Source organism: Mustela nivalis (assembly GCF_964662115.1).
Source record: "Mustela nivalis genome assembly, chromosome: 15".
Taxonomy (NCBI): domain Eukaryota; kingdom Metazoa; phylum Chordata; class Mammalia; order Carnivora; family Mustelidae; genus Mustela; species Mustela nivalis.
This window is the reverse complement of record NC_139034.1, coordinates 24,616,259-24,629,326: the sequence shown is the minus strand read 5'-3', so window position 1 is coordinate 24,629,326 and position 13,068 is coordinate 24,616,259. Positions and strand designations below refer to the sequence as shown.

Genomic DNA, 13,068 nt, shown 5'->3' with positions numbered 1-13,068 from the left:
AAAAGAAATGATCCAAAGGTACATGTTAAAATTCCTTATGAAGTTATACTATTACACAAATATTCAATGGGTAAGGCTATGATAGTTTTAAAAAAATCAGGAATATAGTAATCACACAGTAATTATTCATTTGCTGCTAGTATATTTGTTTTCTTCCATCTTGATAAAACTGAAGAAGAAAAAAAGAAATATGCATGTGTATGCAAAGTCATTTCAGTTCAAAATAGTACTCATCAATTAACAGAAGGAGCGGCCGCTGAGCAGCCTGCAGAAGGCACTAGAGTTTATGGAACCCTTGACCATTTTACACTCTCGTCTTCCAGAGAACTGTCTTATTAGCTTTCAAAGAGTGAGTTCCCTGGTCCTCTAAGATGGATGCATTTTTGGTTAAATGTTTCTGCATCAAGCAAGGAGTCTTATTCATGATGCTCTGTTGATAATGGCTGGAAACATTATCAAGGGGCTCTGGCATCCCTAGAGTAAATAAACACCGTAGGACACCAGCCCTTACAACCAAATGCCTGGGCATTCAATGAATGTCTCATTGTTGTCTCACAACTGTGTCTTGGTGACATTTCTAGAGGAGGCACAGTTCTTGGTATGTTTCTCAGAAGAGTGCCCTCTACTCGCTAGATGAGTAAGCACCTCCTGTCTGACTAACAAGGCAGGATTCGGCAGGAGAACAGACCAGGAGGCCAGGGAAATGAACTGCCTTCTCCGTGGCTGCTTTGTGGGTGAGTAGGCCCGGATGTCACGATGCTCTCAGCTAGAGCCACTGGGAAAATGGGCACTGTGAATCTCCTAGGTTTACCCATAAGTTCCACAGAGAAGGAGTCAAAATACACTTTTATTTTCCTAGTAACCCCGCTTCTTCTGTGGGTAAGTATGAGCTGTTTTCAGCGTCCTCAGAACTGGTGTTTATAGAGACCAGTTTGGAAGTGTCATCTCTCTTGAGAAGTTGCTGAATGGAACATCATTTTTGATAACAATCTCTTATTGTGACAGAATCACTTGGAGGGGGGAAAGGGGGACCTTAGTTGTTGGGCCGATTTGTGGTTTAAGTGCTGAAGTTGGTGACACCTAAGTATATGCATTTTAGAGAAAGTTTGGTTGGCTCTTCGATTTTCCCCGGGGGCATTCGCCCACGTTTAGGAAAGTCAGTCACTGTGGAGGGGACGATGGAAGTTGAAAATATGATCCCTGGTTCAAGGAGTTTCTACCTACTATAAGGAAAAGAGCTATTCATTTCTAGACCTTCAAGGAACCTTGAAGGTGATAAGGTCTAACGCCCACATTTTAAATATAAGGAAATTGAAGCTCAGAGAAGTCAATAATGTGCAAAAGGACACACAGCAGGTGTTAGAACTAGTATTTCAGCTCTTTATCTAGGGATCTTTTAAAAACAGTGCATTGGCCTTTCTATGAAAGGGGTAGGGGTCGGGGGAGACTCATCTTTGATGATGTGATGAGCCAGGTATCAGAAAGGAAAGCTCTCCACCTACAGGTCTGGGACGACTTATGAGTAAATGCTGTGCTTTGCTTCCCACCCTCACCAGCCTCCAGTTGAGCCAATCTTGATGGTTGAATAGGGTTTCACTTTCAACCTCAGGCTGATAGAAATGGTCATGATTCACCCAAATTCCCTGTGAACAGAAACAACTTGGCTTCTCACACCTCCAGTGAAGGCTGGACAGAGATGGTGGATGACTCCTGGTCTCAGTTCCCATTTTTTTTTTGGCCCACTTGATATTCTTGAGAACATATTTTGGATTGACCATCTGTGCTGTGAATGACATCCACACCTCACCTGTTGACAGGAGGCAGCTGACAGGTTGGTGATGCTGAAGTTCCACCCATGTAGAAACTAATTCACTATGCATAAAACTCAGTTTAGCTGTGGAATGGTTTAAGATGGGTGACCTTCAGATCGCTAATAAAAATAAAAACTCTACCAAAGATATGTTTTGGACTCTATTTAGAATGGCACTATGTTGCACGTTGAGGTTGAAGACATGAGCTCCACCTTAGCAGACCACAAGGCGCAGGAACAAACAGGGAGCTAGTATTTTCTTCTGAAGGGATTTTTAAGAAACCTGTTTTATAAAAAGTCTTGTTGAGGATCCTCATATGTCAATGACATTGCTAGCTTTTCTAGGACATGCAAGTCAGATTACACCGTTTCAGGCTGAGGAATCATTTGGTTCTGAGTAAGAGACTCACTCGACCAACATATGCTAAAATGAGAAATTTGTTGGAAGGATATGAGATTATTACTTGGGGAACAAGGGCAGAGAGAGGAGCCAGGGTGCATGAAGACCTGGAATGAGGAACTGGAGGAGAATCAGGAACAAGCATCCTGTCTGGGGAGTCACTGTTGTTTGAATGCTTCGCTCTGTGAATTGATACCATCTCCATCTTTTTTGGAGGCTGGCTCTTCCTGCTCTTCTGGAACCTTGATTACATCACTTCCCAGTCCCAGGGCTCTCAACTGACTGACCCAGGTTCTAGTTCCCCCTTCCAAATTTCTGAGAAAGAGATACTAATAGTTTCAGCTTAACTGGAGACTGGTTCCCCTTTTTCACTCCAGTTCAAATAGCCCCAGCCTGGAGCTCAGTGGCACATCAAATGATCAGGTCGCCAGAACCCACTTCCTGGGGGTAGGAGAGGTGATTCTCAGAGGAGGGTGATTTGGACCAGGCAACTGCCATGACATCAGTTCCCAAGAGTTGTCATTCTAGGAAGGAGCTCAGAGTGACTCAGAGGTACCATAGCTGTAGAATTTATTCTCTCAACATCTTCTTCAGTTTAGCAGGGCGAGCAAAACAGCATTACAGATAGGAAGATGAAAGCAAAGAATTGTCAGTAAATGGCTTAAGTCAATTTGAAACTGGAGTCGCTGGCTTCTGACTCGGGCTTTGCAGTGCTCAATATTTGTTTCTTGCACCTTGAAGGCTGGCTAGCTGTGGATGCTCTGTGGCTTTCAGAGACAGATAAGGAGGTCCGTCCAGATAATCTGCAGCGAAACCAGGCGGAAAATCACACAGACCCCTGGTTTATGCTGTATCATTTCATTCACACACACACACCCTTCCCCAAAGTGCAGCCTGGCTCACCGGGAAGGGTCCTGCTACATTGAGAAAGTATGGCCCCAGGTCAAATGGTGGTGGCTCAGCACAGTCTGGTTGAGCCTGGCACTTTGCATCAATAAAACAAACTTGTTAAAATTCATGTTGAAATATTCTTCCATCATTCTGAAAGTATGCACTTCGCTCATCTGAAAAATATAACCAACTTGCCAGTTTCTAAGTTGAAGTTTGCGTGTACTGCCCAGAATAACACTGACTCAGTATTCCTCTTAACATCAAGCCTCAGTAAGTCCCCTCTCAGTTTTCCTCTCCCATACCCTTCCTACGGTCTGTACATGTAGATGTGCACACGCACGCCCACATGCACACGCATGGACATGTACAGATGTACATATACTTTTCCACTCCTGGGCATCACAGATTTCAAGGGATTGATGAATACAGAGTTTTTGGACTGAAAAAGGCCTGGAGCTTAACTTCTTCATGTTAGAGGTTGACAAGTCAAGGTTTAGACCAGATAATCCCTCCCTCCATCGGCCCTCCTCTTCAGTACCACAGATATAGATTGCTATGTGATGGTTTGCTGTACACAAGGCTTGACAGCACATTCAAGGGAAGTTTCAGCCAGAAATGGTACATGCACTTTGCTGAGAAAAGAAATATGAAGTTCTAATGGAATTAGCACCATGACCCCTTATTTCAGAATAAGTTGATGAAAGACCCCTGGATGGGCTGAAGAGAATTCTGAAGCCAGAACACAGGTCCTGTTCATTATGTTCTCATTCTGAACACCTGCGGAGTGATTCCTCTTTACGAGGATATCTCCAAACACATGCAACAAGACTAAAAATGCAGGATAAAACCCCTCCAGGACCTCTGGATGAGACAGACCCTTAGTCAGAACCTTCTCTATCAGTCGATCTCCCACTTGCAGCCGTAATTTCTTGCTCTGCCCCACTCCCACCCTCCCTCATGCTACTGAGAGGGCAACCGTGTTTCTTCCTGTCACGCTTACTGGCGTGCAAATAGTAAATGTAATCTCAAGAGCGCCAGTAAAGGTTCCTGAACCCTTTCTATGGGGGCAGTCACAGGGCCGCGTCCCCAGGGCATGGCATCTCATCCTCGCTCAGCCCTTGGTCACGGGTTTAATTCCCCGGCCAGACATGAGCTCCACCGGACGCAAAGCCCTGTACTTGCAACCACGAAGCTGAAATTTTCAGTCGCAACAATAATCTTTTTTTTTTTTTTTTAAAGATTTTATTCATTTGACACAGAGAGAGAGAAATCACAAGTAGGCAGAGAGGCAGGCAGAGAGACAGAGGGGGAAGCAGGCTCCCCGCCGAGCAGAGAGCCAGATGCAGGGCTTGATCCCAGGACCCTGAGATCATGACCTGAGCCGAAGGCAGAGGCCTTGATCCACTGAGCCACCCAGGCACCCCGCAACACTCTTCTTAATAGTTACTTTGAGTATTGAATCCTTCAGTGCTCTATTCCAAAGATACTGGGGAGAAGTGGACCATCGATGGGAACTCAAAAAGGAACACTCCCAGACTTCAGCTCCGGCTCTGATCTCCAGCCGGCCCAGACCCACAGAGAAGCTGACATTTCTGGGCTCAGATAAAATGTCTGGAATGGACTGTGAGGGGCATGACACCCTTGAGAGTACCAATAACCATAAAACCTAAGATTGGCACAACTTCTCCCTCATGGTGGATTATGATCTGTTTTACTTTTTGCATCCCTACCAACAACAGGTGTGCCTTCCTCAAGAGAGTAAGTGAATCCCAGAAAATGTGAGTGGAAGAGAATTACTTTGGGGTGAATATTAATGTTCTTTGGATTCACAGGAGAAAAATAAATAGGAGATCGGAACCATCAAATGTCAGAGACTTTCAGTTGAAATGATTTTAAACCTTTATTTGCCTAATGGCTTTTATTTTATAAACAAGGAAACCTAACAGAGAAGAAAAATACCTTAACTTGCCAACACTACTCTATTCCATGAGGTTAGATATAGTCCAAACACATTTGGAAATGCAGCGTGGCTTGATAATCAGCCTTGGAGGAAAAACTATAGTTTTGATAGAACAATAGTGAAATGCAAAATTTTATTGGAACTCAGAATGTTACTAACACCAGTAAATAATTATACTAAGAGGTAATAGTTCTCAAATGAAAGGATTCAAAGAGACTAATCAATGATAAAGGCACTCTGTAGGGACATGTTTCTTTCAGCTTTGGCTCCACAGACATTTACTGAATACCTACTATGTGTCAGGCACAGAACAAGGAGCTCTGACTTCAAAAATGAAGGCATAGTTCTTTCCTGTTAAGAATCTTGTAATCTAGGGACGTCTGGGTGGCTCAGTTGGTTAAGCAGCTGCCTTCGGCTCAGGTCATGATCCCAGCGTCCTGGGATCGAGTCCCACATCGGGCTACTTGCTCCACAGGGAGCCTGCTTCTCCCTCTGACTCTGCCTTCCACTCTGTCTGCCTGTGCTCGCTCTCACTCTCTCTTACAAATAAATAAATAAAATCTTTAAAAAAAAAAAAAAAGAATCTTGTAATCTAATGGATATTCACCAGCTTTAAAACATAAGTGATAGAGACAGCCCTTAAATTTTTTTTTAGTAACTTTGCTGCTTTACCAAAAGTTCCAAACCACCCCACCTCATTTACCTGGAAGGTCACACACAGACACACAGACACAGACACACACACACACACACACACACACACACACACTACCCTTCTACTACATATCAGTGTCATAATTGTGAAAGGTCTGAGGTTTTACTCTACTTGCAAACTGAGAAGTCAGTCTGTCAGTCTCGAGGATGCTGGTAAAAGATACGAGACACCTGAATCATAGACAGAGGGCTTTATTACTCACAGCAGTAGTAAGAGGCTAATCTGCTTATTTTATCAGTGGTAGGGCTGTGCCAGATTATTATATACCTTACACACCCTATATTTATATATATACCTTATATATATATATAAACTCAGACTACCAAGATTTTTGCCTCACTTTTAAGGACACGGCGAAGAGTAGGACTTCTTTATATTATGGCTATTTTGAAATCTTTAAAATTACCTAAGTTCAGAAAAGCACCTTTGGAAAACATTGACTGGTAACTTTGAAACCTACCAGATGAATAGACGGATGTGGGGGCTTCCTAAGATGATTTACACTTGGGCTGAGCTGGCTGACTTTCAGGATCCTGCCCACCCCCCACCTTCTATGATATAAACATGAAAGAAGGCCCCCAGCCCCGTGGTTCAGAGAACAGTTTACCACCAGTGCCCTTTCCCGTTGTCCTCTGGGTGTGCTATTGCTAATTCCTTTAACTGATCTATAACTGTCCTGGCCTCCAAGAACACTCAAGTCCATCCTTTTGCTCAGCCAACAAGTCTACTGATCATAACTTAAGTGGATCCATTGTTCCCTAGGGCACGGGAAGTGGATAAATGCTTAGTTCCTCCATAACAAAAATTACTGCTAATAAATACCTCTAGAAGCAGAGACTAACACAGCTCCTTCATTAAATATACAGCTTTGTTTCATAAGAGCGACACTGTCTTGTGGCCTATCAAGAAAGAGGCTGATCTGTTTTATTTTATTAGTAGTGGGACTGTGCTAGATTATTATATACCTACAATGTCCCTATTTCAGATCTACCAAGATTTTCCTCCACTTTTAAGGACATGACGAAGAGCAGGACTTTTTAAAATGATGGTTATTTTGAAATCTTTAAAATTACACAGGTTCAGAAAAGCACCTTTGGAAAGCATTGACTGGTAACTTTGAAACCTACCAGATGAATAGACCGATATGGGGGTCTTGAGTTCTATAACTCACTTCCTTATACTAGTCCTGTAAGGCAGATAGTTTAATATCCATTTCAGAGGCCAGGGAGCTGAGACTTACATGGCTTATGTAGTGTGCATCAGAGCAAACAGCAAACAAGCCTCTGATATCTTTTTCCTTTGCCATAACTGCCTCTCTTTCCACCAGTAGTTAGCTGTACCCACAAAGATGCAAGAGATCGCATCTTCTACAGAACCGAGGAGCTATCAGTTCCACTCCAAAGGTCTGTGTGCGAATCAATGTATTAAATAGGCATAACGTGTATCAGATACAGGGCACAGATAATTTTCAGCAACAATTGTAAGGAACAGGTTGCTCCTTCCAGGTTGTTCCAAGCTATCTCCATCGTTTTCTTTACTTTTATTTCTTTATATTTTATTTCTTTATTTTCTTTATTCAGATGCTATCTTTCAGGTGCTTTGCACCTTTGCTACTTAGCACCAGCTAACTTACTCAATATTTTCCTTATTTATTTTGTTTCTTATCTGTTCTGCCTTCACTAAAATGCAAGCCACATGAGGACAGGAATTTTTGTCTGTTTATTGCTAAGTTTAAAATAGCTTCTGGTATGTGATAGGAGATAAAAAGTATTAAGTGAATGACTCACAAGCATACGTTCTACACTGCCATCTAAATGTACTATGTATGGGAGGCTCAGCATGCCTTCTGGAAAGGGGTGGACACTCTGGCCTCTAATCACAAGAGTCAAGAAGGGCTTCCACCAAGTAAATACCCCTAAAGGAAGCAACCAGGAAGCTTCTGTCTTTGAGAAATTGAAAACCAACTGGGGGGACAAAAAATAAAATGCATGGACAAAAAATAGACTAGATCCACAAAGCAATATATCAACATAAACAGTTAAATCCAGTAGGGGCTGATTTCAAAAGTGGTGCGTCAAGGAGCTTTATCAGAAAGTGTCTGTCATGGGGCACCTGGGTAGTTCAGTGGATTAAGCCTCTGCCTTTGGCTTAGGTTATATCTCAGGGGCCTGGGATTGAGCCCCGAATCAGGCTCTCTGCTCACTGGGGGGTCTGCTTCCCCCACCTCCTCTCTGCCTGCTGCTCTGCCTAGTTGTGATCTCTCTGTCAAATAAATAAAACCTTTAAAAAAAAAAAGAAGAAGAAGAAAGTGTCTGTTATGTAGAAGCTAATCGATACATATCTGAACACCAGAAAGCATTTTTTAAAAAATATTTTATTCATATACTTGAGAGAGTGAAAGAGCATGATAGGGGGAAAGGTCAGAGGGAGAAGCAGACTCCCCCACTGAGCAGGGAGCCTGATTCAGGACTCAATTCCAGGACTCTGGGGCCATGACCTGAGCCGAAGGCAGATGCTTAACTGACTGAGCCACCCAGATGCCCCATCCCCAAAACATTTTTAAGGATATGCTCATATACTCCTTATAGAATAAGGAGAATATTCTAGAGAATATTTCTGAGAACTTCTCAAGCACAGGTAATGGGAATGTTTAGCATTGTTACGGAAACTTTATTTCTCAACAAATCATTTGTCCCTTGTATAAACACAGTTCCACCAAGTGACAACAACAGCAACTTGAAAAACATGGAGAAACCTGAAATTCCCAGTTGCACTCTGGTTAGGCAGAAGGTAATCCCCAAACTGGAATCTGGACACCACCTGAAGACACCCACTTATATTTTATAAAGGTGGTACATGATAGAGGAAATAAAGTTAACTGGAAAAAACCCATGACATTTGCTTCTAATCTTTCTGCTGTTTCTGTTTCTTTCCTTTTAATTTTTTTCCTCTTGCCATTAAAGCTTTTCTGCTTCTTAGATGAGTAATTAAGCCCTAACCTCAGGTATAGGTCCCAGGGACAGCTATCAATAGAAACTAACCTACTCAGCTTCTGTTTCAATGCTGATTCACCACATGATCTTAAGTTGTCTATCGAGTACTCTCAATTCTTTGGAAAAAATGCACTACACATGATCCAAAGGGAACATGTCCCTGAATGTTTATAGCAGCAATGTCCACAATAGCCAAACTATGGAAAGAACATAGATGTCCATCAACAGATGAGTGGATAAAGATGTGGTATGTATGTGTGTATATATACACACACACACACACTATGGAATATGCAGCCGTCAAAAGAAATGAAATCTTGCCGTTTGCAACGACGTGGATGAAACTAGAGGGTATTATGCTTAGCAAAATAAGTCAATCAGAGAAAGACAATTATCATATGATCTCCCTGATATGAGGAAGTTGAGAGGCAGAGTGGGGGTTTAGGGGGTAGGAAAGGAATAAATGAAACAAGATGGGACTAGGAGGGAGACAAACCATAAAAGACTCTTAATCTCACAAAACAAACTGAGGGTTGACAGGAGGAAGGGGGCTAGGGAGAGGGGGGTGGGGTTATGGACATTGGGGAGGGTATATGCTATGGTGAGTGCTGTGAAGTGTGTAAACCACGTGATTCACAGACCTGTACCCCTGGGGCCAATAATACATTATATGTTAGTAAAAATAATTAATAAAAATTTTTTAAAAATGCACTACACAAAGCAGAGGATATTATGGTAGCAGATAGTGCTATTATTTGTCTAAAAATAATCCTAGTTTCACTTCTGATGTCTAGAAGCTTCTATTTTTCTCTTTCTCTATTTTCTTTTTTTTCCTCTTCCCATTCATTAAACCTTCTAGTAGGGTAATAAATAGCCCACGGGGATAGAATAAATTCAAGATTCAAAACAGAAAAACATATCTATGGGAATCTACATGATTGTGGACATTAAAGACACTTTATTAAGTGTCCAACACATTAAGACATGTGGAAATGTGCAGATTTCTGGAAGAATATTCCAGAAAAGTGTTTTACATGACATTATATAGTATATTCACTTAAAGGCAATATACATTACATCTAGCCAATTTCCAGAAGCGTAGTGACAAGGCAAGGCAGCTTTTTGAGACCAAACCCCATCATCCCATTAGAACGCAGTGAACTTGATCCCTGGGTGGAAATGCCTCCCTTAATGTTGCACTACACTAGATTTTTCCACCGTGTGGTAAAATATTTGAATACCTCCAACAGATATACAGAATGAGTACATTTGGAGAATATTTATGACAAGGTCTCAAGCACACGTATTGGAATGTTCTGTCTGTAGTATGAGCATACAAAATATAATTCTCCCCGAGTACGTTGTGTCTTGAATCCCTTATAAATTACCTGACATATGAAATAATATGTAAATTAAGGCATACAAAAATAGAACAAAAAATTCTAAAGATAGAATACTTTAAAGGATGGATATACAGATAAAATAGGCAATATTTTTAAATGTCTTGCTAGTCCTGATGGCTTCATTTTATCATTAGCTAGCATCTCCAAGTTCAACGTAAGCTTTGGCCAAGGTTCATCTTTAATAATAATGAGGTAAGTCCCTATTTCCAGTAGTCTTGTGGATAATGCCAGATGTTTTCTTCCCAAATCTCTCAGATGTGACCAGACCATCAGTGCTTTATGCTCTCGATGGGACAGGCAAAGAGCCTTTACTAAGAGAAAGAGAAGGGTCAGCTGTACCATTTTGCTTCCTCACGCCAGTTTCCCATTGTGTTACCTTCCATCGGGGCTCTTTGCAGGGTTACTTTTGTTTTTTAAGATTAATTAATTTATTTGTGAGAGAGTGTGGGGGAGGGGCAAGGGAGAGGGAGTCTTAAGCATGCTTTACACCAAGCACAGAGCCCATACGGGGCTCAATCTCAGGACCCTGAGATCACCACCTGAGCAGAAACCAAGAATCAGACACTTCACAGACGGCACCACCCAGGCATGAGGTTACTTTTAAGCCGGGGTTTTGTGGTTTTGTGATGGCTGATTTAACTTAAACAAGATCATATAATCTGTAAATCTTTTCAATAAGCACATGTAAATGCCATAGGCATTTCCCAGAAGTACGGGAACAGCTGTGTTTCTGGGTGTAGATCTCCCTCACCTGACTTCTGACTACTGACTCGAGGGGCAATGCAATCCACATCATAGATGATAGTAAAGCTCAGGAGCTTTCTTACTTTTTAGATAAATATAAAAGATGGAATATGTGGCTTTCCAATCATTTGTGTGGGGCAGGGGCCCTGGATACCACTGTTCTAGGAGTTTTTAAAATAGGAGTCCTTCCTAATCTTGAAAACATACTTAAGGCCTTTTGTTACCGTGATGATACCAAATTTTAATTTTCAGATACCGGCATGAAAATATCAGACTAGGATAAAGCTACCAAGCAAAGACCAGTCTGCCTTTTGCCCACTGAGGTGACAAAATAGTCAAATGCCAAATTTTACTGTCCTCATGTTGTTCTTACATAAATGTATATGATACACACACACACACACACACACACACACACACATATATGTTAGTAGTTTATTCTCCTGTTCTTATGTTAATAGTCCTTCATCAGCAATGCTAGGTCTATAGCCTTTAGTATTTCTTTTTAAAAAGTTGATAGTTGGGGCGCCTGGGTGGCTCAGTAGGTTAAGCAGCTGTCTTCAGCTCAGGTTATGATCTCAGGGTCCTGGGATTGAGCCCCGCATCGGGCTCTCTGCTCGGTGGGGAGCCTGCTTCCTCCTCTCTCTCTCTCTCTCTCTCTCTCTCTCTCTGCCTGCCTCTCCACCTACTTGTGATTTCTGTCAAATAAATAAATAAAATCTTAAAAAAAAAGTTGATAGTTATTTCTCTGGCACATGACTTACAGAACAAACGCAGGCCATGAAGCAATCTCTCCATTGAACAATTAAAAAAGTGTATTAAGAAATGAACTACCAATACATGCAACAACGTGGATACATTTCAAAGACATTATGCTGAGTGAGAGAAACCATCTGTGGAAGAGAACACCCTCTGGGATTCCACTCACCCGAAATTCCAGAAAAGGCAGACCAATCCTTCATGATGGAAATCAGGATGGTGGCTATTCCTTCAGTCATGGAAGCATGGAATTAACAGGGAAAGGACATGTGGGAACTTTCTGGAGTGATGGAAGTGTTCCATATCTTGACAGAGAATTGGATTAAATGAGTGTATGCATGTTTCAGAGAATTTATGTGTATGGTTGATGTCTCTGCATCCAATCATATATAAATAAAAAGTTCAGGTGCATAGTAAAGCATTTTCTAATGATGTCATCTTTGTTTTTTTCTTAAGATTTTATTTATTTGTCAGAGAGAGAGAGAGAGCACAAGCAGGGAGAGCTGCAGGCAAAGGGAGAAGCAGGTTCCCCACTAAAGGAAGCCTGATGTGGAGCTCAATCCCAGGACCCTGAGATCATGACCTGAGCCCAAGGCAGAGCCCAACTGACTGAGCACCCCATAATTACGCTGTCTTATAATGTCTTAATAGCACCTGAATAGTTCGTTTCATTTAGTGAAGCTAGTTCCAAAGTGAAGAGGCTTCAACTGGTAAAATCTGCACATTTGGTGTCAAAATTTAGTGGCAATAATAATAATAATAGGTATTATTTTATTGCATATTGACCATATGCCATATGCCAAATACTGTGTTTTTGCATCCCACAGGGAAGAAAACACTCTGACATTAAAAAACTTGAGTAATTTTCCCAAAGACATATAAGCAATAAATGGCAGAGTTGAACTTGAAACTCAGGTTTCTTTCCTTATGGAGCCCCTGCCTTCAACTACCAGGCCAAATGCTTTTTAGAGAAGGAGAGGAGAATTATCAGTCTTTTCAAGGATGCGCTATAAAAACAAACATTTATTGAGTGTGCCTTTTGTGCCAGGAACCAAGTGCTTATTGTCATTGTCTCTGTAAAATTACTATTAGCATTTCTTTCTTTCTTTCTTTCTTTCTTTCTTTCTTTCTTTCTTTCTTCCTTCCTTCCTTCCTTCCTTCCTTCCTTCCTTCCTTCCTTCCTTCCTTCCTTCCTTCCTTTTTTCCAGATGAGGGGTTTGCAGCACAGAGAGGTTAAACAACTGGACCAAGAACACACAGTATGTGGAAGATCTCTGATTCCATTCCACAGACTTTGAAATCAAAGTCCAATTTTTTTTCCCCTACTTTCAGTGGCTCTTAACTATAAGGTACATCAGAATCGATGGTAGCGATTTTTAAGAATTACACATTT

At 41.5% G+C, this 13,068-nt stretch overlaps 1 long non-coding RNA gene across 1 annotated transcript; it reads left to right on the top strand.

The window, feature by feature from the left end:
* The first annotated feature begins 698 nt into the window (after positions 1-698).
* LOC309849077 lies at positions 699-12,093 on the top strand. The gene is made up of 2 exons (XR_014303473.1): positions 699-734; positions 11,683-12,093. It is a non-coding gene; the product is annotated as an uncharacterized lncRNA (long non-coding RNA).
* Positions 12,094-13,068: the final 975 nt, after the last annotated feature.